A 12,630-nucleotide genomic window follows, 5' to 3' on the forward strand; every position below is an offset into this window, starting at 1 on the left:
ACGCACCAATGAAGGAAAGTGCTAAATTTTTCAAAGTATGCGCAGGAAATCGAACACCCCATAGGCAAGCACTTGTCTATGAAGTATTCCCCCCCAATGCGAAAACCCATGAACCTAAACGATTCGGGGTGCAAAGGAAGCAAACGAAAAGCTGACTCCACATCCATCTTAGCCATGAGGGCCCCGCGTCCATATGCCCTAACGATACTGAGAGCATCATCAAAAGACTGATACCTCACTGAACAGAATTCAGGAGGTATAGCGTCATTAACGGAGGACCCCAATGGATAAGACAGATGCTGGATCAGCCGAAATTTTCCTGGAGTTTTCTTAGGCACCACCCCCACTGGGGAAAGAATCAGATTCCCCATTGGAGGATGCGCAAATGGACCCACCATACGTCCTAACTGAACCTCTTTCTCGACTTTTAACTGAAGAACGTCAGGAAAAAGTCGAGCTGATTGTAAATTTCTCGGGGAACCGACTCGAACTTCCCCTATAACTGGTAAACGAAAACCCAACTTGAACCCGAAAAACAAAAACTTAGCGTCCTGCCTATTAGGGTACCACCCTAGCCACCTGGACATAGCATCCAAACGGATAGGGGTTGGTGCCCTATTTAGCGCCTGCGCTACCTCCCGCTTTGGGAATAGCTCCTCCTCCCGACTTGGATCCCTGTTGGGCTGACAACCTGAAACAATTAGAGGCGGGGTGCGATCCGTTGCAACGCAAGCAAAGGTGTCGAAAACGGCACCGTTGGCCCTGGGAACAGGAGGCATTATTAAAGGCAAAACATTTACCTTTAAAAGGTGTCTGCGCAGAAAGCCGACCGGGGCCCGTCTGTCGACGCCCCGGGGAGGGATCAGAACTCGGGCGCCACGCCCCAGACCCCCCCTTATGAGTATCCCCGCCTACCCGAGAATCCTCCACTCCACCTTTTGGTGGTTGCGTGACGTCAAGCCACACTTCCACGTCCTTGCACCCAAAATCTAAGCGCTTGGATCCGTCCTGCTTGCGCCTAAATTCCTCATCATATGTTCTCCAGGCGCTGCCCCTGGATTTACGCTGCATCCCATGAATCAGGTGGATATACCTTATTACGTTCAGGTGCTCCCCTGGGCGATCTTTCAAGTAGCATGCTGCGAATACGCAAAACCCAGCAAGCCAGTTATCATAGGAACGAAAAGCTTCCAACCCCACCCCGCCTTTAAGCTTAGCTGCCTTGAAATCTTTTTTGGCTTGCTCAGTTAAAATGAACATGTCCACATAATCGCCCTTCCTGATTTTTTTCTTGCAACAATCGCGCAGACCCCGCAATACTGCTGTATTGTCGCAATGCACCACACCTGGTTGATGCTGACGCTTCTTGGACTTCCGCGCGCTACTACTCTGACGCTGCTGCTTAGCCCGCTTATCCCGCCTATCCGCCTCCTTGCGCGCATATTTAGCAGCCCTCTTCCGCGCCTTTTTCGCGCTGCTGACAGAAGAAGCCAGAGAAGAAGAGGTCGACGACAAGTCAGAGACAGAGGAAGAAGAGGAGGCAGAGTCAGCAACATCATCATCTTCTGAGATCTCACCTGACGATCCGGACTGCTCCCTCCCGGACACGACCGATGATGAAGCCTCCTCGACGCTGAAATCCTGTTCCATAGCTTCGCCCTCAGCAGTATCTGAAACAGACGATGAAGCCGCCCCCTGGGCCGAAACCCTGGGCACGGTCGACACAGCAGGAGAAGACACAGCCGCACCAGCCCCAGACGCCTCTGGTCTTGCCAACTGAGCCGCAGCGGAGCCCATAGCCTTGCAAGCCTGCATGAACTGATCTACCGCTGGCCCTAGAGTAGCAGAAATTGAACGCTGCCTCTGATCCACCCTTTCACTATCTGCTTGGCTAGGAGCCAATGCCGCAACCATGGGAGCAAAAGCAGATGTCATTGATGACATCATGGCCGCAAAAGCTGCAGGGTCAAAGGACTGACTTGCACCCCCACTAGGGACCTGAGTATCCACATAGCCAGAAGCTGCTGCCCCAGACATGGCCCTGTCTGCTGATTGCTGACTAGCCTGCCAATCATCCTCCATCAGCTCTCCCTGTCCTAAAATGGCTGCCTCCCTGACTGACAAAGCCCCTAATGTGCTGCCAGGGCTGTCCATCTCCCCCACCTCGACATTCCCCACTTCATTAACTGTGGGGGAGTCCCCCCTGCCCCTCCGGGCACTAACAGGGCTATTAGCAGCCCTCCTTGCGGTGCGCGTGTGCGCCTGTGACCTTTGAACCCGCGGGGGGCGAGCGCTCACCGCCCTAATCGCGGCAGCTCTGCCCTCCCGCGGGCTCACTAACTGCCTCTCGCGGCTGCTCAGAGCAGCCGCGCCTTCCCCCCGCCGGCGGCTGTGTCCAGCCGCCCTGACAGCACCTGCTTGACGGCCGCGGGTAAGCGCGGCCGCGCCCGGCCGCCCATGACGCCGCGGGGCTGCGCGACTCGCGCTAGCCCCTTCAGCTCCCTCTTGAGAGGCAGGAGCCTCCCCAGAACTCCCTGGGCCTTCTTCCTGTGCCCGGTAACGGGCGGGGATCCGCGATGAGCGGTGCGGGCGGGGCATGCTACCAATTTGGGGGGGGGTCACAGTCCTTATAAGGGTTAGGAGGATTGTTAGAAAATGCAGAGCGCAAAGGTGGGGGAGGGCAGAGAGAGAGAGGGATAGATGAAGAAGGTGAAGAACAAAGATAAGAAGAGGAAAGAAAAACAGAAGGATGGCTATGAAGAAAATATAACAGAGCTCAGGTAAGAGCACTTACCCACTCCAAGACAGGAACAAAAGAGGCTGACTCCGCCTCCAACAATCTCTAATATCCCTGCTATAACCTACAACCCTAAAAACCCATTGGCCCTAATTATCACATGATTCCTCACACTGGTCTGCCCCCAGCCTAGGAAGTTTAACCCTCTCCACTCCTATACAGTCATTTCGTTTATCTATTATCTGCATCATGGTGCCCACATGTCAGGTTGGCAGCAGGGAGATGTGTGGGTGCATTTTTATCTGCATCACGCTGCCCACATGTCAGGGCGACAGCAGGGAGATGTGTGGCTGCAATATTATCTGCATCATGGTGCCCACATGTCAGGGTGACAGCTGGGAGATGTGTGGGTGCATTATTATCTGCATCATGGTGCCCACATGTCAGGTTGGCAGCAGGGAGATGTGTGGGTGCATTATTACCTGCATCATGGTGCCCACATGTCAGAGTGTCAGCTGGGAGATGTGTGGGTGCATTATTATCTGCATCATGGTGCCCACATACATATCAGGGTGACAGCTGGGAGATGTGTGGGTGCAATATTATCTGCATCATGGTGCCCACATGTCAGGGTGACAGCTGCGAGATGCGTGGGTGCATTATTATCTGCATCATGGTTCCCACATGTCAGGGTGACAGCAGGGAGATGTGTGGGTGCATTATTAGCTGCATCATGGTGCCCACATGACAGCTGGGAGAAGTGGGGGTGCATTATTATCTGCATCATGGTGCCCACATGACAGGGTGACAGCTGGGAGATGTGTGGGTGCATTATTATCTGCATCATGATGCCCACATGTTAGGGTGACAGCAGGGAGATGTGTGGGTGCATTATTATCTGCATCATGATGCCCACATGTTAGGGTGACAGCAGGGAGATGTGTGGGTGCATTATTAGCTGCATCATAAAGCCCACATGTCAGGGTTACAGTATGGAGATGTGTGGGTGCATTACTATCTGCATCATTGGGCCTACATGTCAGGGTGACAGCTGGGAGATGTGTGGGTATATTATTATCTGCATCATGGTGCCCACATGTCAGGGTGACAGCTGGGAGATGTGTGGGTGCATTATTATCTGCATCATGATGCCCACATGTTAGGGTGACAGCAGGGAGATGTGTGGGTGCATTATTATCTGCATCATGGTGCCCACATGTCAGGGCGACAGCAGGGAGATGTGTGGGTGCATTATTATCTTCATCATGGTGCCCACGTGAAAGCTGGGAGATGTGTGGGTGCATTATTTTCTGCATCATGGTGCCCACGTGATAGCTGGGAGTTGTGTGGGTGCATTATTAGCTGCATCAAGAAGCACACATATCAGGGTTACCGCAGGAAGATGTGTGTGTGTATTATTATCTTCATCATGGTACCCACATGTCAGGGTGACAGCTGGGAGATGTGTGGGTGCATTATTATCTGCATCATGGTGCCCACATGTCAGGATGACAGCAGGGAGATGTGTTAGTGCATTATTATCTGCATCATGGTGCCCATGTGACAGCTGGGAGATGTGTTGGTGCATTTTTATCTGTATCATTGTGCCCACGTGACAGCTGGGAGATGTGTGGGTGCACTATTATCTGCAACATGGTGCCCACATGTAATGGTGACAGCTGGGAGATGTGTGGGTGCATAGTTATCTGCATTTTGGTGCCCACATGTCAGGGTGACAGCAGGGAGATGTGTGGGTGCATTATTATCTGCATCATGGTGCCCACGTGACAGCTGGGAGATGTGTGGGTGCACTATTATCTGCAACATGGTGCCCACATGTAATGGTGACAGCTGGGAGATGTGTGGGTGCATAGTTATCTGCATTTTGGTGCCCACATGTCTGGGGGACAGCAGGGAGATGTGTGGGTGCATTATTATCGGCATCACAGTGCTCACTTGTCAGGGTGACAGCAGGGAGATGTGTGGGTGCATTATTATCTGCATCACGGTTCCCACATGTTAGGGTGACAGCAGGGAGATGTGTGGGTGCATTATTATCTGCATCATGCAGCCCACGTGACAGCTGGGAGATGTGTGGGTGCATTATTATCTGCATCATGGTGCCCACGTGACAGTTTGGAGATGTGTGGGTGCATTATTATCTGCATCATGGTGCCCACTTGACAGCTTGGGGATGTGTGGGTGCATTATTAGCTGCATCATGGTGCCCACATGTCAGCGTGACAGCAGGGAGATGTGTGGGTGCATTATTATCTGTATCATGGTGCCCACATGTCAGGGTGACAGCAGGGAGATGTGTGGGTGCATTATTATCTGCATCACGGTGCTCACATGTCAGGGTGACAGCAGGGAGATGTGTGGGTGCATTATTATCTGCATCACGGTGCTCACATGTTAGGGTGACAGCTGGGAGATGTGTTAGTGTATTATTATCTGCATCATTATGCCCACATGTCAAGTTGACAGCTGGTAGATGTGTGGGTGCATTATTAACTGCATCGTGAAGCCCACATGTCAGGGTGACAGCAGTAAATGAAAGGCTTATGTGTGGGGACATTATTGTTATTACCATTACCAGTAGCATGGTGCCCACATGTCAGGGTGACAGCAGGGAGAAGTGTGGAAGCATTATTATCTGCATCATGGTGCCCACTTGTCAGGGTGACAGCAGGGAGATGTGGTGGTGCATTATTATCTGCATCATGAAGCCCACATGTCAGGGTGACAGGAGGGAGATGTGTGGGTGCATTATTATCTGCATCACGGTGCTCACATGTTAGCGTGACAGCTGGGATATGTGTGGGTGCATTATTATCTGCATCATGGTGCCCACATGTCAGGGTGACCGCAGTAAATGACAGGGATATGTGTGGGGACATAATTATTATTACCATTACCTGTAGCACGGTGCTCACATGTCAGGGTGACAGCAAGGAGATGTGTGGGTGCATTATTATCTGCATCATGGTGCCCACATGTCAGGGTGACAGCAGGGAGATGTGTGGGTGCATTATTATCTGCATCATGGTGCCCACATGTCAGGGTGACAGCAGTAAATGACAGGGATATGTGTGGGGACATTATTGTTATTACCATTACCTGCAGCATGCTGCCCACTTGTCAGGGTGACAGCTGGGAGATGTGTGGGTGCATTATTATCTGCATCATGGTGCCCATGTGACAGCTTGGAGATGTGTGGGTGCATTATTATCTGCATCATGGTGCCCACGTGACAGCTGGGAGATGTGTGGGTGCATTATTATCTGCATCATGGTGCCCACATGTGAGGGTGACAGCAGTAAATGACAGGGATATGTGTGGGGACATTATTGTTATTACCATTACCTGCAGCAAGCTGCCCACTTGTCAGGGTGACAGCAGGGAGATGTGTGGGTGCATTATTATCTGCAGCATGGTGCCCCCATTGCAGGGTGACAGCTGGGAGATGTGTTGGTGCATTATTATCTGCAGCATGGTGCCCACATGTCAGGGTGACAGCTGGTAGATGTGTGGGTGCATTACTATCTGCATCATAAAGCCCACATGTCAGGGTGACAGCTGGGAGATGTGTGGGTGCATTATTATCTGCATCATGGTGCCCACGTGACAGCTTGGAGATGTGTGGGTGCATTATTATCTGCATCATGGTGCCCACGTGACAGCTGGGATATGTGTGGGTGCATTATTATCTGCATCATGGTGCCCACATGTCAGGGTGACCGCAGTAAATGACAGGGATATGTGTGGGGACATAATTATTATTACCATTACCTGTAGCACGGTGTTCACATGTCAGGGTGACAGCAGGGAGATGTGTGGGTGCATTATTATCTGCATCATGGTGCCCACATGTCAGGGTGACAGCAGGGAGATGTGTGGGTGCATTATTATCTGCATCATGGTGCCCACATGTCAGAGTGACAGCAGTAAATGACAGGGATATGTGTGGGGACATTATTGTTATTACCATTACCTGCAGCATGCTGCCCACTTGTCAGGGTGACAGCAGGGAGATGTGTGGGTGCATTGTTATTTGCAGCATGGTGCTCCCATGGCAGGGTGACAGCTGGGAGATGTGTGGATGCATTATTATCTGCAGCATGGTGTCCACATGTCAGGGTGACAGCTGGTAGATGTGTGGGTGCATTACTATCTGCATCATAAAGCCCACATGTCAGGGTGACAGCTGGGAGATGTGTGGGTGCATTATTATCTGCATCATGAAGCCCACATGTCAGGGTGACAGCAGGTAGATGTGTGGGTGCTTTATTACCTGCAGCATGGTGCCCACATGTTAGGGTGTCAGCAGTTAATTACATGGAGATGTTTGGGGACATTATTATTACCTGTAGCATAGTGACTTGTCTGGGATTCCCATGCTGGTTTCCTCCCATGGTATGCAATCGGGAAGCCGACTGCCTAAAAACCGGCAGCCGGCTTCCCGACTATCATATCCCAGCAAGGGTGAAATGCTGGGCATCTAGATGTAGATGCCCGCATTTCCCCGATGCCGGGAGACCGGCGCCCGGCATCACAATCGTAGTGATGCCGGGCACCGAGAACGGACAGCCACGGGGGGAGAGGGTTAGGTTTAGGGCTTCCGGGGCAGAAGGAGCAGCCGGAGTTCAGGCAACTTTACACTGGCTGGGGCTAGGCTGCTGGCTGATTATAAGGGGAGCTGCAGTGGCAGCTGCTCTTCCCAGACAGTTCCAAAGGGGCATTGTAAGAGGCGGCTGAGAGGCTGAGCTGCCGCCGGGTGACTCAGACTGACTCTATTCCTGGCGCTTTCTCCTGGAACCGCAGATAAAGGTGTTACATGTGGAGGGTGACCGGTGGGGAAGTGTGGTACCACGGGGTTGGGGTTGCTGGTGGGGGGATTCTATAATAAATGATACTGTACTTGTTTGCCTGCATTCATGTTTTTAAGTGAAAGAGGTGTGTGTTGTGCATCTGTGTCCGTGTGTGTGTCTGTATGTGTGTGTGTGAGTCTTTGTCAGTGTGTGTGTAGTATTTGTGAGTGTGCCTGTCAGTGTGTCTATTTCTGTTTGCGTGTCTGTATCATTGTGTGTGTAATGCTGAACAGTCAATCAACTATATATACCAGTGCTGCTGCTTGTTTTCATCTTTTTAAATCATATTAAATCTTTCCAGAGGGCACCATTGGACATTAGTAAGATTGTGGGAAAGCCGAGCTATTGACATACATAAATATATATATATATATATATATATATATATATATACTGTATATATAAATATATATATACAGTATATATATATATATATATATATATATATATATATATATATATATTTTAACCAATGAAAGATTAATCAGCGCCTCCTGGATGTAATCTATACACTAATGGAATAATCTTAATCAATAGCACTCTCCCCTTAACTACTGGGTGTCAGCTATAAACAAGAGATATGGGCATAGCAGTGGTATACTGCTATTGCATAGAAAGATTTTAAACAGTTAGCTTGATAAACAGCGACAATAGTGCTAATAAAAATATTAATAATGAAGGTAAAAATAATAAAATTATATTGAATCTATAAAGTGTCAGTGTCAATAAATATAAAAATGCTTGTGCAAAAAAAATATTATTCAAAGAATACCGTCTAAAGGAAGTAAATATATCATTCAAGGATCAAATATAATTGATAACACACCTAATAGTAATCCTTAACACAACATTGTGAAAAGTGACTTGTGCAATAATAAAGTGCTTACTAGATCTCCATTTAAATTATTAGATAAGAAGTGAACATTCAATATAAAAAGGGGGGGGTACAAAATTTATTAGACTGAAAAACACATATATAAAACACAAGGGATAAGGGACAAGGTAAATAGTAAATTCATATATATAATCTCCTAAAAGTTCATGGAGAATTATTAAAAAGCATTTTTAAAACAATAAATAAATTTTTTGCAAAGGGAAATTTGGAGAAAATAAGAGTAAAGTGCCAAGTGCTTATCTTATTTAAAATTTCCCAGCAAGTTCATGTAGGGCAGGACTAGAGCTATCCAACGCGTTTCATCCTTCACTTAGACTTCTTCAAGGGTAGTGTAGCTCCATACAGGTTTTTAGAGCTATATATACCTCACTAATGAGGAGTAATTGTCATCAATCAGGGATCTCACTTCCTGTGATTCGCTTACCCCAATAGTTACTAATTCATGTGTATATACATAAAAACTAAATTATTGGACATAAATTCACATATAGTGGCCATTAAATATTCAGTTTTAAGTTTGGCTAAAAAACTTTGTATAGATTAGCGTTAGTTCTAAGACTTCCGCCCTTAGTTCGTGCAAGCGGTTCTCCATGGGACTACTTCCGCCCTCTCTTCAAATAACGTCACTTCCGGATCATGTTTCCTCTGGTTTCTGTAATCCACGTGGTCCTCCAAAGAAGTACTCCTATCTAACGATCCATCTTCTCCCCGACTCCGTACACCGTGCTTCTGCCCACTCTCAATGTAACCAGCCACGTCACATCACCTGACATAACCAGAACTCCTCATTCGTCACTTCCGTCAATACACGCTTCTCTGGTCATAGCGGGATATTGTCACTCTCCTGATGGGCGCCATTTTCTAAGTTATCCACGTCCTATCTCTCCTTCTTATCTCCAATAGCCATAACGGAATTGTGTCGCGTTCCTGGTGGGCACCATTATGGTGGTTATCTAAAAATAAAACTGAGATATATTTGCAACTGTGCATTCTTGTTCTTTTTTAAAAAACATATTATGAGTGATAGAACATAAAAGATCCCAATTCTTATAAGATCTTTATCAGATTTAAAAAACAACAAATATCACATATCTCTGCCTTCAACACACATAGTCAGTATGAGAGGAATTGTATGAAAGATCAAAAACTAAATGATAATGGGGATACTTCAGTGTAGAAGTGCCCTCACGTCTTATATTAGGTTCATATAACCGAGTATCTTCAATATCTATCTATAGGGTTGTTTATAACAGAGGAATGATTATTTGTAGATATTCTAATTTTTAGTATTTTCTCATTTTAATTATACATAAATCATGTCATTGTTTCTTAGTCCAAGAAGTCTTTTTCAGAAAAAATGTGTATAAAATGTATGTAGACACTCTAATCCATAATTGCCATCAATTTTCACGTAAAAAATTAGAGTTCTGGTCCTTCTAGACTTAAATAGCCATAAGGTTCTTTTTTGGAGGAGGTCCTGATGTTTCAATAGTTTCTTCTTGATGAAGATATCCTCACTTCTTTAATTCTCCTAGATATAGAGGCCAAGCCATATCTCATAACCCAATATAGTTTACTACGGCACTTGGACTTCCTAGGAGGTCCCCCATCCAAGTACTATCCAAGCCTGACCACTCTTAGCTTCCAAGATCAGACGAGTTTGGGCGTTGAGAAGTCGGTATGGCTGTAGACAACAGATGGATAAGAATGAAACAGGTGTCTAGGCACAACCTTTATTTATTTATTTTTTCTTTTCTCAAAAGGTTAGCAGCTCATTGATGGATCCATCCATCCATTATAAAAGAGGAGTAGATTATTTCTTCTGATGTTGAGATGTTCTTGATAGTAGATTATTCTTTTTTCTTATTTATTTTTGGTGAATGTGCCAATATCTCCGTATACCTCAAGAAGATTAGACTACTGCACCTGGACTTCCTAGGAGGTCCCCCATCCAAGTACTATCCAGGCCCAACCACACTTAGCTTCCAAGATCGGACGAGATTGGGCGTTAGGAGGAAGGTATGGCTGTAGATATCTAAACAGGTATACTTACCTAGGTCAGTCCATATAAAATAATTCCAGGTTTCCAATATTCATAGAAAGGGTGCTATTTCGTAACTGTCGTTAAATCCATCCGGAACCATAGTTTTTAGTTGAAAAATCCAATACATCTCGCGTTGTGATAATTTGTTAGCGAGATCGCCTCCTCTTTCTCCCATAGTCACTTGCTCTATGGCCTTGAAGGTCAATTCCTCTGGATCTGAGTCTTGATGTAACCTAAAATGTTTGGAGACCAAGTGTCCTTCTACCTTATTTTTAATATATCTAATATGCTCTTGAATCCTAAGCTTCAAAGGTCTTTTAGTTTTACCGATATATTTAATACCGCAAGAACACTCTAACATATAGATAACGGATGTTGTAATACAGTTCATGTATTGTTTAATTTTGTATTCTTTAATGCCTGTAGAGTCGAGAAAGGTCCTTCTTTGTGGGTGTACATATTTGCATATGTTACATCTCCCACATTTGTAGCACCCTACGCATTTGGGCAAAGATCCTCTTCCCTGTGTCCCTTTGGTCCTAATCATACTAGGTGCTAATATCTCCTTTAGACTCAGAGCTTTTTTAAAAACCACCGGAGGTCTGGATGGAAGGATATCCTTCAGAACTGGATCCATCAATAATATACTCCAGTGTTTAGTAAGAACTCTCTTAATCTTTTTCTCGTGTCCATTGTATGTTGTAATAAAAGGCATCACTTCATTCCTAGTACTCTTTTTATCCATGTAGTCCAGAAGTGTCACCCTTTCCAGCCTTTTAGTTTTTTCAGCAGCTTCACTTAATAATTTCTCCGGGTATTCTTTAGATCTAAATCTCTCTGTGTATGACTTTATCTGTTCTTCACACGCCTCAATAGTGCTACAATTAGGTTTGATTCTAAGGAATTGGGAATAAGGTATATTGTCCCTCCATTTCTTCAGATGTCCACTTTTATAATGTAAGTAACTATTAGTGTCCACACCTTTAATAAAATTCTTTGTAGTTATTCCATTGTCTTCTCCTATTAAAATCAAATCCAGTAACTCAATAGATTGGTTGTCCATTTTATGTGTAAATTTTAGATTCATATCATTATTGGCGATATGGGTTAAAAATGACTAAAAAACATCCTCTGAACCCTGCCATATTATTAAAATGTCATCAATGTATATTTTATAAAATATGACATTATTCTCAAAAGGGTTATTGTTATAAATAAAAAAATGTTCCCACTGTCCCATAAATAGATTCGCAAAACTAGGAGCGAAGGTAGTCCCCATTGCCGTACCACATATTTGTCGATAAAACTTCTCTAAAAATTTAAAATAATTGTGATTTAAAATAAAATGCATAATATCACATAAAAATTCCCTATGTGGTAGGCTGATAGACAAATCTGTTTCAATAAAATCCCTACAAGCTTCAATTCCCTTAGTGTGCTCTATACACGTATATAAAGATTGTACATCTATGGTTACCCATTTGTATGAATCTTTCCATCTAATTTTTTCTATTATTTGTAACACACTAGTAGTATCCTTTAAGTAGGATTGAAGTTCAACCACATATTTGCGTAGGAACAAGTCCACATATTCTGACATATGGGCTGTTAGAGAGTCTATTCCCACTATTATGGGTCTGCCTGGTGGTTCAGTCAGGGATTTGTGTACTTTCAGTAAAAAATAAAATATGGGGGTTATGGGACTAGTTTGTAAGAGATATTGGAATTCCTCTTTATTCAGGACCCCATTGCGTAAACCTGATACTAATAAAGGTCTCAATTCCTCAATGTATTGTTCCAATGGGTCTTTATCTAGTATCATATAAGAAACTGGGTCCCCCAATAGTCTTTCTGCTTCTTTCAGATAGTATGTACGATCCATAATAACTATTCCCCCCCCCCTTTGTCAGCTGGTTTTAGTATGATGTCTTGGTTTGCTTCTAGTTTCTTTAATGCTTCTTTTTCTCTGTTGGACAGATTTTGTGCTTTAATCTGTAGAGGATCCTCTTCGCATAAATCTTTTTTGACTAAGTCATAAAATATATTGATATGACTGCCTTTGGATTCAAGTGGGTAAAATTTA

The 12,630-nt window shown here is 45.2% G+C and overlaps 1 protein-coding gene and 1 pseudogene across 1 annotated transcript in view; one reads left to right on the forward strand and one right to left on the reverse strand.

The window, feature by feature from the left end:
* The window catches only part of MFRP (membrane frizzled-related protein), a 681,594-nt gene that overhangs the window by 301,631 nt on the left and 367,333 nt on the right, over window positions 1-12,630 (forward strand). The window lies entirely within an intron of this gene.
* Window positions 10,418-10,536, reverse strand: LOC148508918 (5S ribosomal RNA; annotated as a pseudogene).

Source organism: Taudactylus pleione, unplaced genomic scaffold, assembly GCF_031769625.1.
Source record: "Taudactylus pleione unplaced genomic scaffold, aTauple2 ptg000334l, whole genome shotgun sequence".
In the NCBI taxonomy this organism is placed as follows: domain Eukaryota; kingdom Metazoa; phylum Chordata; class Amphibia; order Anura; family Myobatrachidae; genus Taudactylus; species Taudactylus pleione.